We start from the raw sequence: 22,183 nt of genomic DNA, 5'->3' as shown, positions 1-22,183 counted from the left end.
TGCAACATGCAGCTATTCATCATTTTGTCATTATTCAAGGTTCATGATATCAGTGTCCAGAGGCACTGGGACATAAGGACGTTAGATTTATCTGGGCTCCATTTAGATGTATTTTAAGGCAGGCTTGGAAACAATCAGTGTCGCAAAAGCAGCGAGCTTTAACTAGCCAGTATTTTAACCAGCTGGGGAGCAGGCTGCCGAGTGGGGACTGATTCCGGCCAGCCCGGATCGGAGGAGCGAAGGGCATTTCTTCCGCACCTGCAGCCCCAGGCGGGGAGGCAAGACCAGCAAGGTGTGAAGGGCCGGCAGCTCTGTCTGCAAGTCAGGAGCTGGGCCATTCCTGCTGCAAAAATATGCTTCTTCCCTCTTCACGTCCCAAAGGAACTGTGTGGGATGGATGACCCTCTGTCCGCAGGGTGTTTGACAGCTCATGGAGGCTGAATATTTTGACCTTCCTCCAGCCATCTCTGAGCATCTCTGGGCACCTCAAAGCCTTGGTATTGAAAAGCTTATACAGCTACAACTAAAAAATAGGGACCTGACCCAGTCTCCATGGAAAGCATCTCATGAAGTGTAGCATCTTCAGATGTCACCTCACCAGATATTTGAAAAAGTGTAGAGATGTATTTTTGGACAGTCTCCTTACTACAGCAAGAGGCATATGCAACATATGCAAGGGTCTCAAAGGATGCAAAGATTTAAGTAATATAGGGGAAAAAACATAGAGGGAAAGAAAATAATTGATAAAACTTCTATGTTACAATTACTTGCACTCACCAAATTTTTTTGCATCTAGCCATATTGAAGTATTCATTAATGAAAGTCATTAGTGACTCAAGTGCTATATTATCGTCAGAGCTAGCCAAAACATTTGAAAGAAAAAAGGGGAAATGCAAAATGTCAGAGCTCTTTCAGACTTTGGTTTTAATAGTTCTTCAGTAAAAATGTATTTTAAATGATCTCTCATCTTTTAAATGCAGCTCTTGGATTCAATGGAAATGAAGAATTCTATAAATTCTGTAAAAAAGAAAAATTATTAAAGTGCCACAAAACTCTGCAAAAGCTGCCAAAAAGTTTGAAAATTGCATAGTATGGCAGAGGATTATGAAAACAGAAAAATAGACTAACCTGTTTCTTTCAGTTTTAAGAAAAGCAATATCAGTTTCCAAAGCTGCTTAATATTCTAGAGAAAATAACAAAATCCTATCAGTATCACATCTACATTGCCGTGGTCTTGCTACCATTTTTCCAAATGCCGAACTCCCATCTACTATCTAAAAATCAATGGCTGGTTTTGGACGACCCTTTAATGTCAAGCTCAGCTGCTCTGTATTTTTAACTGGAAAGAAAACTCAGTATTTATGACCTTTTTAATTCCATTTTAAAAAATAAACTCTTACTATGGACCCAGGAGATGAGCGTTGTCAGGGAAAAAAAAGAGTAGTAGAGAAGTATGTAAAGGGGAAGGTGAAAAAACAGAAAGATAAATAGTATGCTTTTGTTCTCACTTAACACATCTCAAGCTCTTCTTTTTCAAAGGCAGGATCCTATAATATTTGAAAAGTTGAAGGAAGTCTGCTCGCTGCCACCTTGCCCAACAAGGCAGCGTATGCATCACGTGTATAATGCAAATGGTGGTGCTGGCTTGATTCTGCATTTGATACCAGGTTTGTCTGAGGGTCTTCTCTTTGAATGCAAGGCCAACCTTGCAGAAGGAGTTGCGGGGTGTACTGGCACCATATGAGAGGTGAGACATGAGTCTGTATTTTCAGTTAAGCCTACATGCAGCACGTATGGCCCAGCTGTGTCATGTACACTACATATTTCCCAGTGCCTTGAGGCAGTGCGGTGGAGCTGACAGATCAGGGGATTGCTTCCCAGACAGCTCCAGTGCTATGGGTTTCCCAGCACAAGGGAAATAGAAGTGCTACGTGCATCCCTGTAGCCATGCGTTGACCTTGCTGCAGTGCTAAAGCAGAGGCTTGTGTTGGTGAGCACCATTCTCCATCTCCCAGCCAGACCTGCACATTGAGAAGCCGTGCATGCGTGCTGCAAAACCTGGTCCAAATCTTCCTTGAGCCCTACGGCAACATTTCCCTTGACTCTGGTGGAATTTGAATCAAATTTACGGTCTCCTATGAGCTTATGCTGACACTGTGGTTTATTGTCTCTAATAACCAAGAAGTAATATGACTGAATCTGCAATGAAGCTCTATTCTTGGTAACTACTGTATTTCCCCAAATATACATGGATGGCAGTCCTCCAAGTGTATATAAAGAGCTTAATTTTCTTCTAAAAAAACTTTCCAGGTTTTTCTTGCAATACATCATGACAGGCAAAAATATTTCAAGTCGGTCACTTTACCTTGTCTTAGTGTAAACAGCAGTATTAGATGCTGTAAAAAAAAAAGACATGGTCCCTGGACTGAAGTTATGATAGATGGGTAAATAAAGTCCTGATTTCCACATAGATTGCTTTAAAATACAAAGCTGTAGACCTAGCTTTTCAGCTAAACAGGGAGACAACAGTGAGGATAGTTACTATGATGAGGTTGTAGTCATAATTGCTGCAAATGCAAATGACCAGTTAGATGTATAATTGGCCATTTGATAATTCAGCTATTATTACTGTATATGAAATTGCAGCCATTATATAAAATTACATCTAAGTTTCTCATAGCTGAGCTTTTAATTCCGCACACGCTCTCAAATAATATTTCTTTATGTAAAAATTTTTAATGAAGTTTTTTACTTAAAAACATTTAACTTTACCTTTAAATGGCTGGCAGTGTTTGCTGAGGTGATGTTTTTGAAAAATATTCATTGTATTGCATAGTACCAAGCTGGAATGGTGGATTGCTCTCTCTTGCCTAGCTTGCAGTTACGGAAGCAGCAATTTGCTCCGGGCATTGAACTGCCTCTTGCAACAAAAGCGCTTCGGAAAGTATAGCCAACTAGCTGTAATCCACATGCAAACCCGGGGAGCACCTTCAAGGAATGAACCAAAGAATCTGTAGACTCATGAGGGAAATTTGAGGAAATCCAGAAGTCGTGCTCCATACAGAGCTGCCACATCTTTGCAGTTGATTGCAGACCCTAATGATACTCAAATGTGAAAAGCTCAGAAACAAGTCATAGTTAGAAGCTGCTATAATTTTAAAGTAATTTTCTAGTTGTCATTTATGTGGGAAGAAACTTAAATGCACAGCCCTAATGCGTAGAAGTCAGAAGGCTAATTAATTTTCTTTAAATCATGTTATTTTCTTTTTGAACCCGTCTTACATTTTCTGGGAAGATTTGAGGTTGACTTGCAAGTTGATTAAATTAAATGGAAAAAAATGTGTCAGTTCTAAACCCAGATCTGAGCAGGAAAATACAATACTGATGATACCAGACATATTTAAGGTCTGGTATGTGTCTTACATCCCATATTCTGAATGGGGATTGTCTGCTCCTTTAGATAGGTTTCCTTTTCTACCAAAATAGGCTTGACCATTGAATTATAACCATTAGTGTCTGTACAGTTCTTACTCCAGCAGTTTCCAGGCTGCTTCTGAGCAACCCTCAGCAAATGGAAAGTCTTTGGGGAGAAGCTTCCCAAACAGGACCTGAGGGGCATCAGTTAAAGTTTCTTGTGGGAATAATGGAAATGTACACAGAAAGAAATGAAATGAATGTGATTTAAGATCTGCTTAATTTCTTTGAGTCATTCTACAGAAGTTTGAGAAGTTTGTGTGGAACTTGGGTTTCCTCTCCAATATTAACCCCACGTTTCCCTTTCTCCAGGTTCTCTCAGCCTTTGTCGGGCTGAGATAATTGCTTTCCTTCTTGTTTCCCATTCAGGGAGTGATGACAATGCAAGGTTAGCCTGAAGGTGCCTAGCTCACTCTTTTATTGCGAACCTTTCAGCCCAGGTTCCAGTGGCAGTGTACTGGTTCACGTTTCATGGTGCACAACAAGACTGACACAAGCTTGAGAAATTTGGTCCTTGGAGAAAAGCAAGTGTCCCTGCTCTTGGCTCCTGATGAGTTGCAAACTCCTCTGGACTGGAGAGTTACTGCCTCTTACAGCTGTTGGGCTGAGGGGGGACCCCCTGGGCATTCAGGGGGCCCTCAGCTCTCACAGCTTCTGAGTTTCTCATGTACTGTGTTAGATGGTTTCAGACACTTGGCTTGGCTTATACATTTTGCATCCGGATATCCTATATCAGGACTAGGCATCAAATGCTAGCCCTGTGAGATATTTTTACCAATTGATACTGTAAGCTGACTTTTCTCGAGAAGCATTCCCTTCCTCTCATCATTCAAGGCTGACATGTGCTACCTCTGCCGATTTCACCTCCATTTTCTTCTTTGGAACAGAAGCATTTGGAAGCTCTGTACAGGGATGTCCATTGTCTTCTTTCCTTTTCACTAAATGGCTCTTACTAGGAATTTACAAACATGGAGAAAGATTTGCATTTACATCAAGGCTGTTTTACCTGGCATCTGTGTGATAAGGGTGCCTGGGAACGTAGCTTATAGTAATGTATAGGAATCCTTAACGCTGTCATAGTGGCAGAAAGCCATGAGAATTAGACCTGTTTTCTTCAGATTGTGTTCTTGTTGAACTGAACTTCTTCTGAGCATTGTTTCTCCTTTCAGTAGTTTCCAAGCTTGGAAAAATCATTTCTGATATAAACCACTTAAAGCTTATTATTGTTCTGAAAAGCACTTGCAGTCTTTCGTGAATAAATTTGTATAATATTAGTTCAGAATGATTTGCATGACAAAAAAATGCTTTTACGCAGTATATTGTTTGTGGAAGAGCCACAGTGAAAAGAGCTGATTGGTGCCATTAAATTAAATAGCAGTAACCCACTCTTCCTTCCCTGTTTTTTGCTAATAATATGCTCCAGTTTATTGGAATATTTATTAATTAAAATGTAAATATTCCCTGACTCCCTGACTACTCCTATTAAGAATATTTTGGATACAAGATACAGCAAGCCTAAAACCGCTAACATAATGGAAAAACAAATTCATGAATGCAGTATAAATGCAAACATTTTTCTTTTAAAACTATTACTGTTATGGTCAAAGATACAGTTGAAAGAGCCACTGTCTCACAGATATGCAATATGAATACATAGGAGTCTTCTCATAGATAATGTTATTGCATCATACTTTTTGGCTCTCATAGGTATGTTATTATATCATACTTCTTGGCTGTGCCTGTCTGACTGCAATAAATCTGCAACTGAAGGGTAACTTTGTAGGACACCGTTATCTACAATACTGCACTGAAGTACCGCAATGATCATAAAAAGTACAGGTTTGATTTGGCTTAGTGGTTAAGGAAATCAAAAAAGATGGATTACCTTATGGACCTTAGATTTGCATAGGAATAAAACATGTTAAATGTAAACCCAGGCTAACTTTAAATTAACCAGTTCGGGAACTGCAAGCATGCCGTTGCTCAAATTCTCAGTACCGAAGTTTCATCCGGCTTCTTGAATGGGTTTTGCCCATTTTGTGTCCAGTGCCAGGACCAGAGGCAACTGGCACAAACTGAAATATAGGAGGTTCCCTCGGAACATCAGGAAACACATTTCACTGTGAGGGTGACCGAGCACTGGCACAGGTTGTCCAGAGAAGTTGTGGGGTCTCCGTCCTTGGAGATACTCAGAAGTCATCTGGACACAGTCCTGGGCAACTGGCTCTAGGTGGCCCTACTTGAGCAGGGGGTTTGGACCAGGTGACCTCCAAATATCCCTTCCAACCTCATCCATCCTGTGATTCTGTGATTTGCAGTCTGGGACAATTCTGGTGCTGCTCCAGCTACTCTGCAAAAGCCAATTCAGGTTTGTCCCTGCTAGTTAACAGGGACTGCAGAGTATCCATAGTAAGAATTTCCAGATAGCTCCATGGATCTTCTTAGACCTTGGTCTGTACAGTCAGGACTAAAGGAAACTAAAAGAGGATGGTGGGCTCTTTTGTTCCTTTCCTCCTTCTTTCTGATAGCCCATGAGATCAGAAAGGATTTTCCCACAAAACAGGGTCATCAGGTCCTAGACCACACTGAGCTTAGTAAACCCCACTGAAACCACTGGCTCCAGGAGGCTTTGGATCCAGCTCACAGAGCAGAAAAGGCAAATATACCTATGGGGTTAAGACAGCATTTTCAACACTGAGGATGGACAAAGGGGCAAGGGGGAGAAGGGATGGAGTTATCATCTGCTTTTATGGTTGCTTTTCCCTTTCAATGAAAAATGTCTCTCATTTGATTGTTCCTGTATTTCTCTTGTAGGTATCCTCTTGTAGTTCCCCACTCTCCAGCCAGCCAGTTAGGTCCCCAGGGACGAGGCTTTCCCACACACAGCCCACATCTCAAATGACTCTACCTTTTCTTGTTTTCAGTGTAGGCTTCTTCCAGTTATCATCATTCGCTTTTGCTGAGTGGGTTTTGATTTTATTTTTCTCCCTCCTTGATACTGTGAGTAGTCTCACAGTCAGAGACAAACTGGAATGGCAGCCAATAGTGTAAGAAACTCCTCCAGAGATAATGAGACACCAAAAATATGAAAAGCCTGTAATGAAACTTCCCAAACACCAGCCAGATGGGAATTTTGAATTATCTGACCTAGTGATTAATAATACCTACCTTTATTAATAGGGAGATACACGTGCTCTGGAGCAAGAGAGAACACTTGAACCCATCTTTCCTACTTTGATCCCTGTATAGTAGCGAGAATTTGTGGGTCAGTTTGGTTTGGCTCTGCATGGTTGCAATACGCCAATGATTTTTACTCCCCTGTTCTTTTCATCCAGACGGACTGTTGTTCAGGACATGGGGATGATCATGCGTGACAGAAGTAGAGCTGCATGTGGGAACCTGTTGGGGTACAAAGTCCGCTGGTACTGCTTTTGTTGCTCTAGCCAGCTGTGTTGCTGCCAGTTGCTTTGCATCAAAACATGCTATGTTCAAAGCTGAGAGGAGTTTTCCTGTGGTCTTTCCCTGCACAGAGGCTAGCGCTATAGTTAGGGATGAGCTACGTCGCACTTTCTGATGTGTGTCTCTGTGCTTCAGTATGCAGACAGTTAAAATAAGTAACAGATCCAGCAACTTGGGAAGATATGTGAATTATATAATAGTATTTCAGGAGTTTGCACTTAAAAGCATTCCTTTGACTGTTACATATATTCACTTTTTGGTTAATTTTGTCAGGTTCCAGGCACTGTACTTCATCGTAAGAGAGCAATTATCAGGACCAGCCTCCCTTCGTCATTTCTTGAAATGTGCAGTAATCAATATTTAGAGCTTAGCAAAAGAAAGTTCAATTCCTGGAGCAGAATTAAAAATAAAATCTCAGAATCATTTGTCATTTTTCTTTCAGACACATCTCATGTAATCTGTCTTTCTTATTGGTTCTCAAAGGGTGGATTTTGTTTTGCCTAAGATTCTCTGAATGCAAATCGGCAGAATCTTACATCAAGTATCATTTCCTGTTATTACTCAAATTAGTGCTCACAAAGTAGAAAAACTCACTTTAAAGTAAATGGCATTTTTCAAGCATGATAAGGCCTTTATTTCCATTTTCAGTCCAGCTATTTAAATCGCTTTTTGTCTGACTGGTGATAAATATGTCTGGCTTGATTCTGTAGAAAAGCAGAGGTGTTCTGAAATGGTGCCGTTTGGGAAGCGTAGAAGTCAGCCACGCTGCGTTGGAATCTTAGTGTAAACCATTTTAACATCCCACCCTTTCAGGTTTTTTCTACAACTCCCACGCATTTTGCACAGATGGAGGGATGTGACAGATCATGGAATTAAGAAACCAAAAGCATTTTTGTTAAATTTTTAATCCACTCCTCCCACACTTCCCTAGTTCCTTGATTTACAGTTTAATTCAAAATGAATGAACTACCAGTCTTTACTAGCAAGCATCTGTTCATAGCATGTGGTAGCTTCCAGCCACATGTCTGACCCTCTAATATTTCTTTTATTATTCCTTAAACAGGCAGGCCTAAGGCAAGCAATATTTATCACCAGACCATCACATCTTCCGGGCATTACTGTATAAGCAGGCCAACAATGCTCACGTTTCTTTAAATCACTAATAGCACCATCTTTACTTGAAATAATCAGTTTCCTAATAAGCAAGAAAGAATGCTTACTGAGAGAATGTCTTTGCTCATTTTGTGAAATGCCTAGAATAATAAAGACCACCACAATAAATAGGATAAAAACAGATAAAAATAGAATTAAAAGACAATATGGTCAGCTGTTTATAAGTGATAGATAATTATGAGCCACATGGAGTTCTGACAGTCTGCATATCTCACATCTCCTCTCTACGTGTATCTGCCTTGCCCTACCCAGGAAGGGGACTTAGAAGCATCTCTGCCTACTTCTCTCACACTAAAACAAGTTAACTTCAGTCACTTCTCGCAGAAAGTAATTTATCGACTAAATAGAAAATGTCCATCGTAGATGAAGTAGGGGAGGAAGAGGGATTTGGAGGAAAACTAAGTAACAGTACTCATGCAGTGCTTTTAACAAAAAAAGAAAAAAAGTGTGATTTCTTGACCAGTTGTTACCTCCACTTAAGGACTTGCAGAAAACTCTCTTGGGCTTTTAGTTCTGCGTGTTGGTTTTCTCCCCTGCCCCAGCTGCGGAGATTGGCCACCAGCAGGAGCTGGGGCAGGAAGGGCTTGACCAAGTGGCTTTACTGGTCTCTCAAACTCCTTCCAGTACTTCGGAAAACACGCATCAGTAGCTGTATGATTATACTGCAGGGAAGGACCTTTGTGGCTGATTTCTGGACATTGAATGCTGACAAATGTAACTTGGTTATTAATGCATTTTTCTGTGTTGATGCATTTTCAGAATAAAACAGAAGTATCTGCTTGTTTAGGTTTTCTTTTCTAGTTCGTAATTCTCAATGGTAGGGACATGAAGCACACACTTGAGATACTGAGATAGGTACTTCTCATTTGAGGATGTTCCTTATTTTCTGAAATACAAAAGGCAAATCAACACTTACTGAATCTCTCTTTGTCTCATACATCTTTAATTTCCTGAGTTCTTTGCAACTTGTTTCTGAGCCCAGTTGCAGTTGTGTAAGTTCAGAGTAATAGTTTTGAAGTAAAAATGTTCCTGCTTCTCATTTACACAGATATACTTGAGATTATAAACTATAAAGAAGTATTTCTGTTTTGCAGGGTTTAAACCTAAAAGCAAAATCATTCTTCCTCGTAGAAGTAAATGCCTGTAAAGAAATCTTGGGAGAATTTCAAAGCATATGCTGTTCTGATCTGTGAGCCTAAAGGGTTCACTGCTGCCCAAAAAGTAAGGATTTCGGTCATACAGGATCATGGATCCACTAAATGAGACATACAAACTTCTATTTCTCTGTTTTTTCCACTGGAAATTTTCCACGTGGTCCCTGTTGCTTCACTTTAGGTAACACTTCAGCTAGTTCCTTGGGAAGGCTGGACTAGACTTCTCCTTCCTTCACGGTGACACAGGCCCTGATCCTTCACAACGTATTTCGGTCCTTTCTCTCAGGGGGGCTAAGCTAAAATAGGACGCGGCACAGGAATTTAACAAGCACGAGATGGATGCTGACAGGCAGGGCAGGATGTAGCTGCAACAGCAAGAGAGTAAGGATTTAGAGGTGCTGGCCTGGAAGAGCAGTACTAATGTATGTCTAATCCAAGTAGGCTGCTCTTTTATTAGTAATTCTCTAAATTTCTACAGGACACCTGGTATCTCCTTGTCCAACTCATTATAGTGAACGTGACGGCACAGTTAAGAGGTATTAGATAAATTATCGGCAAGTAAAGTAGCTTGGTTGCATTTAATCTGTAGAGAAATTAGAAACCTATTTTGAGAACAGTTTCCGTGCTGCAGTGTGGAATATTAGCAAGACAAATTGAGTGAAGTGCCACTTTATCATCTAGGTAGGTGTAATCCCCTAATTTTGCGTCTGCCGTAGCAGAGGGGTACCCCCCTTTGCGTGTCAGCCGTACATTAAGGCTGAGGAGCAGCAGAAGGATTTTGTGCTCACAGTTTAACTCATGACGGCGGTAACGCTGTCTCAAGGGTCAGCCAGGCTTTTCAGTTAACAAATAGCAGCTAGCGTCTAAACTTTGATCCTTTTCAATTTATTTGAGCATCGCAGAACTGTCTCCATACTAGGTGTTCAACATTAAATGGTGCAAGGCAGAGGGAATGAAACTCCTCTGCGTAAGGTTTTGCTCCAGGACTGTGCCCCGTGCTGCAGGAGAGGTCCAGGTGCAGCATGGCCCTTCTGGGGAAGGGACTCCTCAAACTCTCAGTGTCTGCACGGCCCCCTGAAGCTAAAGGGAAAGGACTAGCACCTTAGCTTTCATTTTTGCTTGCTGTAGCCATGTAACTGTGCACATTTATGTAAATACATTCCCCATATTTTGGCATTTGCTACTTTTCCCATCTTCAGCCCTTCTGTTCTCTGTTGTCCTTCTCTGCTCCATTTTCGGTTGTGAGCCATTTTCTGGCTCACCTTCATGACCTCTTCATTGTGAGAGTCAGATATTGTGCGTTTCTGCTTTCCACTTGGTGTGGTTCCTGCTGCGAATTCACCCTTCCTTCAAGTCAGGAAAACCGGATTACATGATCTCCCTCACATTAAGTGAGGTTTCATCTCTTCTTCTTCCCTTTGGGGTTGCCAAGGCTAATGTTGTTCCTTGTCAGGAAGTTTTATCTGGCTCTTACTCTAAATGTTTCCTTTCTTAGCTGCATGCTATGATTTCTTGTGTCACTCCAAGAAAATTCATCTCCAGAGTCATATATTTATAAAGTACTACAGGGTTCCCCACTCAGCCTGCTTTTAGCCAGCTACATGTTTAACTCCTCTGGTCTCTCCTCGTGAGTCAGCGCTTTCCACCGCTTCTCTTCAAATGTCCCTCGGTTGCACTGAGTATTTCTGACAGCGAGCAAAGCTCGGTGCGACAGCCATGTTAGGGGGTTACGTAAAGGGAACGCCACGGGGAGCACCCGGCCACCTCCCTTTCTCCTACTGTGATCCCTCTGCACCCCCCAACGCAGTTTTGCTGCATTTGTGCGCTGCAAAATTGTGTCTGAGCTACCACCTTTGGTGGTCGCAGACCCCTTGGCATTCCTGCCTTCCTGATTTTCTCTCCTGCTGGGTTTTAGGGGCTTTCCAAACAGAGAAGACCTGCCAGCATAGTTAAGGAGAATGCAGACCGCTGTTTGGAGGTTCATGGGGGGCTGCAGCATCCTGCTGGTGTACCACGCACGCTGGCGGCAGAGCTGCTGCGTAAGCCCCTCACCCAGTCCAGTGCACAGTGCAGCACAGCTGCATCCAGTTACTCCAGCATAACTCCCCTTGGGAACTGATTTTCTGGAATAAAAGTAACTTGACTTGAGAGTAAATAAATAATTTTTATTCCAGAGTGGAATGGCTGCACAAAGGATGTATCCTGGCAATTTTACCAATGTAATTATTCTGTACAGCTGTATGGGCAACTTTTCACATGTAGACAAACCTTAAAGTACATTCTTATTCATATATGGCTCTACATTTTCCCAGAGTAAATCATAATTCACCATCAGTCTGTTTATATTTCTAACCTTTATAGACCCCTTTGTGTTACTTTATTATCAACACTTGGATCCTCAACTCCTCTCTGTTTTGCATTATGTGCAAATTTCATTACTATAAGTATTTCCTTCCTCTAATGGAGATACTTAGCAATAACTGTGTCTTGCTCTGATTCCTGCGATCCTCAGCAGACACATTCTCACTACTTGGTATGTTGTCATTCATCATCACCTTTTGTTTATGTTTTCACCCAGTTTTCAATCCTCCTGATAATATTTATATCCAGGGTAATCTGTATTAATTAGGAAAGTAAGGCTTGTTTTGAGAGATTCCGAAATGCATCACTGAAATTCACATAGCATCTGCCATGCGCCATTCATTACTTTTATTAATCTACCTGACAAAGTAATAAAGTCTGCACAAGACTTTTTCTTCATAATCGCATACGGCATCTTTCTTAAGGTTCCATTATCCTCTAAATAAAGACTTTTTTCCGTGTAAAATTTCTTCTTTTAGCATACAATCAGTTGGTCTAATCTTAAGTAGCATAAGGAGTCATTTCTCAGGTAACGCTTGCTTCAACCAGTGTAATCCAGTATAATCCCAGCTGACAGTCTCTGGGCCTTAAAGGAGTCTGCTGTAGCGTTCAGCCTCAGGTGCAGGTGCTTTTCATGTGTAAGGTGGGCAGGAGTGTCTTAAATTGGCACCCCTGCCGAACCAGACTGCCTTTACCATTAGATTTCTGATGGACGCTCAGTTGCTTGTTACCACTAGGGCGAATGAAATGCTGAGAGGATGCCTGTGAAATTGTCTCAGGGTCAGCCTTCTGTTCTGTCGAGCATCCACTGATCCTTGTTCTTCAGTAAGGAAAAGCTACAAATGCTCTTTCTGTGTTAGTGCAGTTAGACTGAAAATCTGGGAAAGGTGGTTTTTAGTTCCATTTTCCTGAAGAAGGTTTTTGCATCATGCAAAACATTGATATTAACTTATTTGTGCTTCTTAACTAGCCTGGGAATGGAATTTATTTAATTTTCAAAAGAACGAGGCAGAATGACGCAGAAGTCTTTGGACTCTGGTGTGTATCTCCTTCTGGATGAAGTAAAAGAATCTGTTGCCTTATATTCAGTGGTCCACTGTAAAGGGTAATTTTTTTTTTCTAAAATAGGGGTGAAATGCCCTTTGGAAGTATCATCACTAACTATAGAGAAGCCTAGACAACTAGGTGCCTGCTCTTCAGAGGACTATTATTACATGAAATGGATTAACATAATTTTTCCCAGCTCTGTCTCCTTCAGCTGCTTGTGGCCTCATAGATCTGCAGCCCATTAGCAAGGAAAAATATGGGCAAACTCAAGACACAGGGTTTGTTTCTAGATAATCTAGCCTGATTTGGTGGTGCCACTGTTCACAGTGTGGTTAAAAGTATTCTGAGATGGTGGTGTGCACAAACAGTGCATTGCAAACTAGATCTGAAATACAGGTTATGTATATTTTCTTGTTCAGGTGGTGAATACAAAGTTGCAGCATTAGGTAGGAGACAGACCACAAAAGCGTTCACATTTTTTTAAGAAGTGATTGCTAGAAAGACCAATTTCAGCCTTTTACAGCCTGGCGCCTAACCCTTCCCTCATTTTTTGACTGTTCTTTCTGAGTGATCTACCCTCAGATCTACCCTCAGTAGTCAAGGAGTATGTAGCATGAAGTGGATATTAATTGATACTGAACTACCATAGGAGCCTAGAGGATTACATTTCATGGTTATATAAAATCACACTGAGCATGGTTACTGGCATTACGGTAGATACCAGAAGACATAACAGTCATTCGCTGTCTTGCAGGCATTTTTTGTTGGTGTGCAGAAAATTAGGAATGCAAATCATTTAAGCGATTGTTAATGGAATTTGTGTATCTAATTAATTCTTCAGGGTATACTCTATGGAAAATTGATTTAATTGTGTCATGGATTGCCGTGTCGGTCAGGTGTTTGAGTGACACTGTGGGCAACTTGGGTTTTTTAACATATAAGTTTGCCATCATCAGAATGGCAGACTGTACAGAAATGTGCAGGAGCAATAATTAACTTTGCAGAGGAGCTTACTTGGAAGGAGGTGGTTTATAGCCATAGCTACTATATAACAGAGCACCTAGAATCAGGAAGTCTGGCTCCAGGCATCTGCTTTCTCCATAATACCCTCTAGGAGCAATGACAGTGTGTTTGTCCAGAGGGACAGAAAGAAGCAATTTGTTGCATCATAGTTGATGTTGTAGCTTGTTTCATTTTTACGCTCAGTGCTTGAAATAAGCTGCTGAACCTACTCTGTTGATGCAAACGGAGGCGCAGAGGCTGAATAGGTTAGTTTTGTTATCCAGCTTGTCTCCCAGATCTCATTTCACTTTCCAAAATACCTACAGCTTTCTGCAGTATGAAATTATTGGTAGATATGTGATAAGCAAAGTCTCATGATAAGTGTCATAAACACTCTCTAGGACAAGATGTAGTTTCCATCCACTCCGGCTTGGTGTCCTACAGGATATCTGACTGCCCTTCTGCTAGTAATGACCACTCTCTTCAGTTCAGGGGTGACTTGGTCTACAGCCACTTATGTCCATGGGTGCCTTTTAGTTGACCTCCGTGAAGGCTGAACTGGGTCCCAGTTGCCAAAGTGTCCTAGAGAGCATCTCCTGATAGCCATTTCCAGGTTGCTGGCAATGAAAACATGTTCCATGATAGTCTTGCTTTTCCAAAAGGCTAGTGCTGATTTTGTACACAGATGTCTATTCCCATATTAGTCTGAGTGAGGCCGGATCTCGGGAGGACAAGAAGCAGCTCAGATCTCTTAGTGTGTTCCTGATAGCCCAGGCTGCATGAGCATTGCCTGTCTCTGTCAGCTTTAAACTGCTGTGAATGAGCAGTTCAGAGAAAGGCTCTGTCAGATCTGCACTGATACAAGCTTAACATTGATAGTGTATATCATCTCCTTTATTTCAATTTGGCCATGTAATTGCTCCAAGAGCAGTCCTCTCTGTACTCTTTGAAAGAGACATGGTTTCTACTGACTGTACTTACATGAGGGGCAGAGTGGTAACAGAGATCAGCCTTTTATTGTCCCAAAAGAGTAGCAACACGTAGGCTCTTTTGTGGCTTTGTGCTTAAAGTTAAACTTTCAGAATAAAATGTTCTACCACCTCTGATTTTGCACCTAAAAATATTGGATATGTGTCCCCAGCTACCTTACAGTGCTTGGAAATCCCATCAAAAGTGATTCAGTGTGAGACCTACTGTGCAATGGCATTGATAAAGGAATCAAGGGGTTTCCCATTTTAGTAGTTCCTAGAAATTCACCAAATCTAATACCACCTGAGTGTAGACAATATGGAGTGGCAGATTATTCACAGAGAAGGATTCCCCTCACCCATTCCAAAGGTTACAAGAGGCTTCCCAAAATCTGGTAGCAAGCAATATCTATATAGAAGTACAAAAAAGCCACAGCTACAGTATGACAAAGCAAAACAGCATGAGGGATCGCATTTTTCTCCATTGTGCTGTTTCACAAGGGTATTTTTCCCACCAGATTATCCCATGAGGAAGGACACTCAATATGTAATAGCGGATGCACAGGCCAACCCTACTGCTTACAGCCATTGATGCTCCCGTTATCGCCGCCAATCACAGTCAGGGGTTCTGGCAGGCTGAAACGTGAATGACATCAGCACAGTGTAGTCAACAAGTGCTTCTGGCATCGTTGTCATAAGGATGCCCTCAACCTAGCTAGCAGTGGGAAGCATAATTGTTGCCGAAATGCGTAAGGCACAGCATACCAGGCAGAAGAACACACTGAATAATGAAAATCAGCCTGCTCATCTTTGCTGGGAAGGCTTCTGATGGTGCTAGCGACTTACTCAGATAAGCAAAAGTACTTTTTTTTTTTGAATGAATCATGTTAATCTCATTACATAATTAAAAACCCTCAAGAAATTCATTCATTTTCCCTTTCTCCAAAGGAAAAAAATTGTGTCAGTACTTTCAAGTGTGAGAATCTCATTAAAGAATTACTCTGTATATGCAGGTCCTGGTTTAATTATGTCTAACAGAACTCCAGCTCCGATGATACTGAAATAGATAAATACTTCACAAAGAGAAGATGAAGCAGTGCAAGCTACTGAATCATCTGGAATGCAAGAGATCACATTTCTGAGAATGAAAGGACAGATTTTTGGTGTGGCACTGACAAAAGTTGTCATTAACTGAATTTTTTGACCTCTCCTTCCCAGAACATCTTCCTCATCAAGTACAGACATCTTAGCTATTCTATAGGTTATTTTTTGTCAATTTCCATTAAATGTACACAAAAAAGCAGTGAAAAATCAGAGAGATGAAGTGCAATGTTGGAAGCTAGTTTGATTCTCTTAAATGGGCTGACAGTTTTGCTGTGGAAAGGAAATTATTTCAAATTAATCAAAGAATCTGAAACAGTGTTTGAAATCTCTTTAATTTTCTTTTTCTTCTTTTTCCTTTTTTTTTTTTTTTTTGTGTTGTTAATGAAGCTTCCATTCCAATTTAACATAACGTTTTCAATCCTTGGATTAGAAACAAATGAGAGGAAATAGGTGTGCGTAGGCTTTTTCCTAGCTGTAAGATAAAAGCCAGCGGCCACCTTGTCCAGTTGGTGTGTGCATGCGTCAGCAAGGGCATCACATGCTGGGGCTGTTTCACAAATGACTTAGACACAGAAATAGCAGGCAGGTCACTGAAGGACTTCACCAGCGGCAGATCACTTAATCAGACTTTACGAGTCGGCTGCTGAACCAATCCTTCCCCTGCCGCCCCAGCAGCGCCTGCCTCCACAGGCGCAGTCTTAGGGCTGGCTTATCCAAGGATTGAATAATTCAGCCAACACATAACAAAGATTACCAGCGTGGAGGAGAACCATTGTCAATTATGAGGCTTTGGAGTTTGTACAGCTGTGATGTGCGTGCCTTTCCATCATTCCTGTCTCCTCTTTGGTTTTGGGTTGTTTGGGGGTTTTTCCATGCAATCCAGAAACGGTTCAAGGTATTCCTCAGAAATGTCTAAGCAGAAAGAGGCATAAGTCTTGTTTACTTCATTGGGGAAGCTCATTACAACAGGAAGTGTCATGGATGCTTGAATAACCCATAGGGCTCGTTATCCATAGTTTGACTGTGACATACTGTATTTATCCTACCAGAGGCTTAAGAAGTCTTGTTCTTGTAAAATACAGTTGAAAATCAGACACACTGAGTCTGCTGCAATTTTGTGCTTAGAAAAGTAACATGGCAATGTACAGTCATGTCATAGCTGATTGTTGCTGAGATGTTTTATTCAGTTTGGAGGACATATATATGACTGTAGTGGTGTGAAAGTATCCACATGCATTTGAAGATGCTCTGCGTACAGTAACACCAAGAAATTGGCAGTGCTCTTATCTCAGGCCAGTAAAATGCACTAAGTACAGGAGAAGGACCAATTGGATTCACATGGATTCACAAGTTTGTTTGCAGTGAATTATTATTTTATGCAATAATGTTCTATTATCCGCATTACTTTTCACATACATAATTTATACTTTTTGCATAGTAAATGCATTTAATTCCTGGATGAGCTCCCGCTTTTGTGATGCCTGCTCTCTTAGCTAACACTGGGAGCTGGAGACTCCAGAGCTATTAGTCTTAGTCTTTGCAGCTGCCCGCTAAAGAGACAGGCTTTCTGTCAGAGGCTCAATATGTTCATATCTAGGGCTATCGCAAACTCAAATCCACTGTGTGCCAGAGCACAGAGGGGCGAATAATGCCCAGTGATGAATGAGCCACATCCAGATCTCCTGCCGCATGAGGAGTAGTTTCACAGCTAGACCTTTTCATCACATTTCTTGGTTTTCTGCTTGGTAAATCAGAAATAACTCTGCTGCCTTACAGTTTGAAGAGACAATCAGACAAATCAAGTGTAATTTCTCAAGTTCTGAACCAGAATGAAATACATAAAGCAATTTCTTTCTGAACACAAAGTAAGAACAAGCAAGTGAATGAAAGCAGCAATATTGCTTTGCTTTTTTATTATCTCAAAGCTGTGTAATATTGCTGATATATCATTATCAAAATGTATTAAATTATACATTGCTATAATTTGATATATTTTATACTTTATGTATCATTTATCATGATACATAATTTGATTATATTTTGATAGAATCAGAAAGTCCACATAAAATAATTAGGCCTGAATGGATTTGGAATGAAACAATTTTACCTCATGCACAAATTTTTATCCAGTTAAGGATACAAAATAGGAATGATACACAACATCCAGCATTTTATTTGCATCGATATAAACCTGGAAATTCATCAGTGAAAATGAATTTTATAATAAAGACTGTGCATTTTTTAACCCATCTAAGAAATGTCCTTGTATTCCCCATCAATAAATAATGTTGCAATTTACTTTCTAATGATGATAACTAGGGCATGTAAAATACTAGAAAACTCACTTTCAAGATTCACTCAGAAAAATCCTTAAAAAACCCAAACCTCTTTTGTTTTCTTCAGTAGCATTAACAATCTCTATTTACTTTTTACCAGAAATCCTTCCTTGTTGAAGGATGCTCATGGAATTAAAAAACCCCACAAAAACCCAAAACAGTGTACATATATTCATATTGGTGTTTTAAAGGTGATTTGTCCAAGCCTTAATCTTGCATAGATATGTTTAGTCGTTCAATTAAGAAGGAGAAGCAATGTCTCATGACAGATGCCTGACTAGAGCTTAGCCCCTGCTACGAATCCCTGTGATGTTTGGAGGTGTTTGTCCTTCAACATTGCAGCTACACCAGTAAAAACCCTAGCAGATATGGAATTTAGTCTCCAAAAGTATGCTTTCACCTGTGTAAATTGATTCTGTATTATACTATGCAACTAATTGTATGATATGGAAGCACTTCTGAAGTGGATGGGAGCAGTCATACAGGCTGAACAGCTAACTTCAGCTAAGAAGTATTTGGACCACATACTTTGCAAGCTATCCCTCACACAATCCAGTAATATTAATGTGGGCAGTTTTTTGGGGAGTCGTTAGAGTCTTCAGCTTGTCAGCCAATCATAAATGCCAACTTTTTCCAAAATACCGAAGCAAGGCATATCACAGTAGAAATAGTATACTACATTTTCATTAATAAGGGCATCTGTCAAACGTTTGTTGTCCCTCATTAAGCTGTCCTGATTTGAGGCACCCATAAAAGAGTAAGTCTGAAGGAGACCAAGTCATATAAATATTATGTTAGCTAGGACAAAGGGCTCAGTTACAGCTTTCCCATGAGCCCTGTTCATCAGGCAGAGCATTGGGTCACCACCCCAGACGCAGCAGTCACAGTTTGTTTCCGACGTGCTCCCCGCTCAGCGGGTGGCCTGGCTTAGGGGCATGGACTGGCTTTATACGGAGGGCAATGATACCTTGCACCCATGTGTGATGAGGCTGGAAGCAGCCATAGGTCTTCCTCCTGTGGGCACCTGCTTGCAGGGGATGAGGGTAGGGTGAAGACAGGTGCTCGATCTGCTCTCCCTGATGTGGAGCCTAACCATTACCTCAGTCACGAGGTAGCAATGACCCCTGAGTTAATATTAGAAACAATTTTCTGTGAAATGCCACTGAAGTGTGAAATGCAATGCCTCTTGCCTGCTAGTGCAGCTTTTCTTATATTCTCATCATGAGGGTTCTTGGCAAATGGATTTACTGTCGAACATTCACTGAACTTTAAGTCTTAAGCCAATATTGGAGAGCATCATCAGATAATCAAATTTATATATTGGCTTTTCTCATTGTGAACACAGTTCTACGTTATGTCCATCCAGCCAAAGACCAGCAGCCTATCATGTGGTCTCTTTATCCAGGTAAAGTCATTCACATGTAGAAGAGCTAGCCCTTGCAATGAACTGCTTCAGATTAGCCTCAGCTACAGAGTTATTTTGCAAAACTGTCTATCAGTTACTTCAAATAATTAAAACAGTTGAAAAATGGCAATCTGTTCAGGAAGGAAAAAAATAAGTTATTTTTCTGAAGTACCTTTTTTTGTGTACATAGCACTCTAGTGCTGTCTATAAACACAAGAATACAAATTTTATTCATTCTAGTTCATTTCTGTTTCTTCTTTTAATTATTATTTGGCAGTTTCTTTATTAAGGGACATGGGCTTAGAATTTCACACTTAGTTAAACACCACTTAACCCCCTGACACAATCTGCATGTATCCCATTAAGTGAAATTTTTGCTAATACTGTCCCAGTTAAGCAGTTGTCATTACCATTCACTATCATTAAGCTAAACAGGTTCTCTGGGACGTATCCTAAGAAGGCGCCATCCTGATTACGCACATCCTGATTAAGAGAAGTATGCACTATTACACTTAATGGCTGTCCTGGAAGGAAAGGACCTTACATTTCAGAACGTGTCTGACCTTACTTAATGTTGAATGCAAGGCATTCTTGGATCTGGTGAAACTTTGCTGCATGGCAGCTCTTATTTTGTGTCTTCATTATGTGAAGTTGTTGCTGTTATTATCTTTCCCCAAAAAACATGTAATTTGCTTCATTTTGAGTTTGGCCCCCAGTTGAACAAGTGGAATTGTCCTTCTGGATGGAAACCATATTCTTAATGACACTGTAGAATTTTACCCACACCCATCATGATTTTACCACATCACAGGAATGATGCTGTTCAGTGGAAGTTGTATAATGCCTCTGTCCAGAATTGTTGTCCGTATTTATGTTTAATGGTGTTTGTGGTATGTAACAAAGCAGTAACTTCCTAATTGCACCTTCCAAATTAAAGTATGAAATGAAAAGCAGTACAGTTATCTTTTCAGGTTGGGTGTCTGTTCTTTTCCCAATCTGAGATGATAAAATGGATCCCTTTGTAATCTAAGGAAACACCTGAAATAGGCACATGTACGCATTCCTCTCCATGACACGTTCTTCTGGAGCTCTGTCTTTGAGTGCTTCTGTGGCGTAAACCCCAGACTCGGCTCGTACAGCTTCCCTGGCCCCATAAAGCAACCAAATGCTGTGCTTCAAGTAATTTTTACAAAGCTTTATCACTGTGTGCACAGGTTGGCTGCAAATTGCTTATTTCAAGCAAGTCGTGAAATAAAAAGTGGCTGTACCGAGAGTGCTGAATGCCAGAGCTGACTTTGCCTCTGTGCCTTAGAGCTACGTGTGCTTGAGAGCGTGATATGCAGCATGCTTCCCAAACTTAAACACAGACCTCTTTTGGCACGCACATGCGTGACCACCTGAGTTAGCAGCATGAAGTCATCCGCAGCTACTGTTTCAGGTATCTGTTCTTGGTCCTCTGCTCTGGAATTACTGACACTTGAACTTCTGCCAGCAATTAAAGGTAGTTCGCAGTCCCCTGGTCAGTGGGAATACTTGAAGCCAGTAATTGCTGCAGGTTTTCAGTCCTGCTGCAAGAACGGAGCTATTGGCTGAAGAGACACTAGAGGCCTGATGTTGTCCGGTCTGATGGCTGGTTGCTGGTGAAAGGGGAGATCCCATTTCTCTGACCCTCTTCCTACCCCTGCTCCTAGCCACACAATCCTGTTTTTTCCAGTATAGTCCTCATCAGACCTTACGGAAAGCCGATTCAACTACTCAGCCTGGAAGAAAACTGTTAATTCTCTTTTGCTTCGTTATTCTAGTTTTCACCAAAAATCATAAATGAAATCAGCTTACAGAAAGGTCAAGTGAGCACCAGGCCTTGTAAAGAGAAGCAGCAGAAGCTTGCAATCAGGAGCAGAAGAGGTGGGAAAAGATTGCACTGGGACTCCGCTTTTGTGATAGTAAGCTGTTAGATCAGCTTATCATCTGACATGTCTCTGGGGAACTGCAGAAATACGCATTGACAGTATCTATCTCCTTCCCTTGGGAAGCGATATCATATTCAGAAATGGAGCTGGAGAGCATTTAGCTATTCCCTGCTGCAAGGATAGGTTGACTTTAATATTTTGAAAGAATTACCAGTTGTTTTGGAAAAGAGTGAGAGGGAACAGTATTTCATCCTCTGTCCCAGGTGAGCCATTGACTGCTGCTTTGCAGAAACTTTTGAGAATTTGGTTTTGCTTACAAAAATAACTGGGTCATCTTTGGTCACTCTTCCACAAATGGCATGTTGCCTGGTCATTAGTTTGCTTGTGGTGGCTAATTTTTTCAGCTCCTAATTAGAACAGTCATTTAATTGGTGAATTTTGTCCTCATTGACACAACTGAAAAGGGTCTGTTCCTGTACAGTAGGCAGGTAGTCAGCTGAATATATGCTAATTAAACTCCCATTATATGGCTTACTGAGTATTTCATATGAGACTGGTTACTGTACTTTCTAATTCATGCAGAGTTTGGTGAGAAATATTTAACTCTGCAACTTACTGTCAGTAGTTTTTCTTCTGAGAATCTGGTTTTCTCCATAGGAAGCAAGAACCTATGCATGTCCAACAAGTAACAAGTGAAAAGGGTTCAAGTTGCCTATTCGAGCCAGGCTGGAAATTCTACAAGTGCTTTCAGTCATCCAGCAGCAAGGCTGGATAAACCTGCCTGAGTTCC

The 22,183-nt window shown here is 41.0% G+C and overlaps 1 protein-coding gene across 1 annotated transcript in view; it reads left to right on the top strand.

Annotated features, from left to right (window-relative positions):
• Positions 1-22,183, top strand: part of KCNB2 (potassium voltage-gated channel subfamily B member 2) — a 195,908-nt gene that overhangs the window by 49,486 nt on the left and 124,239 nt on the right. The gene's annotated exons all lie outside the window — the stretch shown is intronic.

Source organism: Balearica regulorum, chromosome 2, assembly GCF_011004875.1.
Source record: "Balearica regulorum gibbericeps isolate bBalReg1 chromosome 2, bBalReg1.pri, whole genome shotgun sequence".
Taxonomy (NCBI): Eukaryota; Metazoa; Chordata; class Aves; order Gruiformes; family Gruidae; genus Balearica; species Balearica regulorum.
Note: the sequence above shows the minus strand (reverse complement) of the source record. Positions and strands in the feature narration are given on the sequence as shown.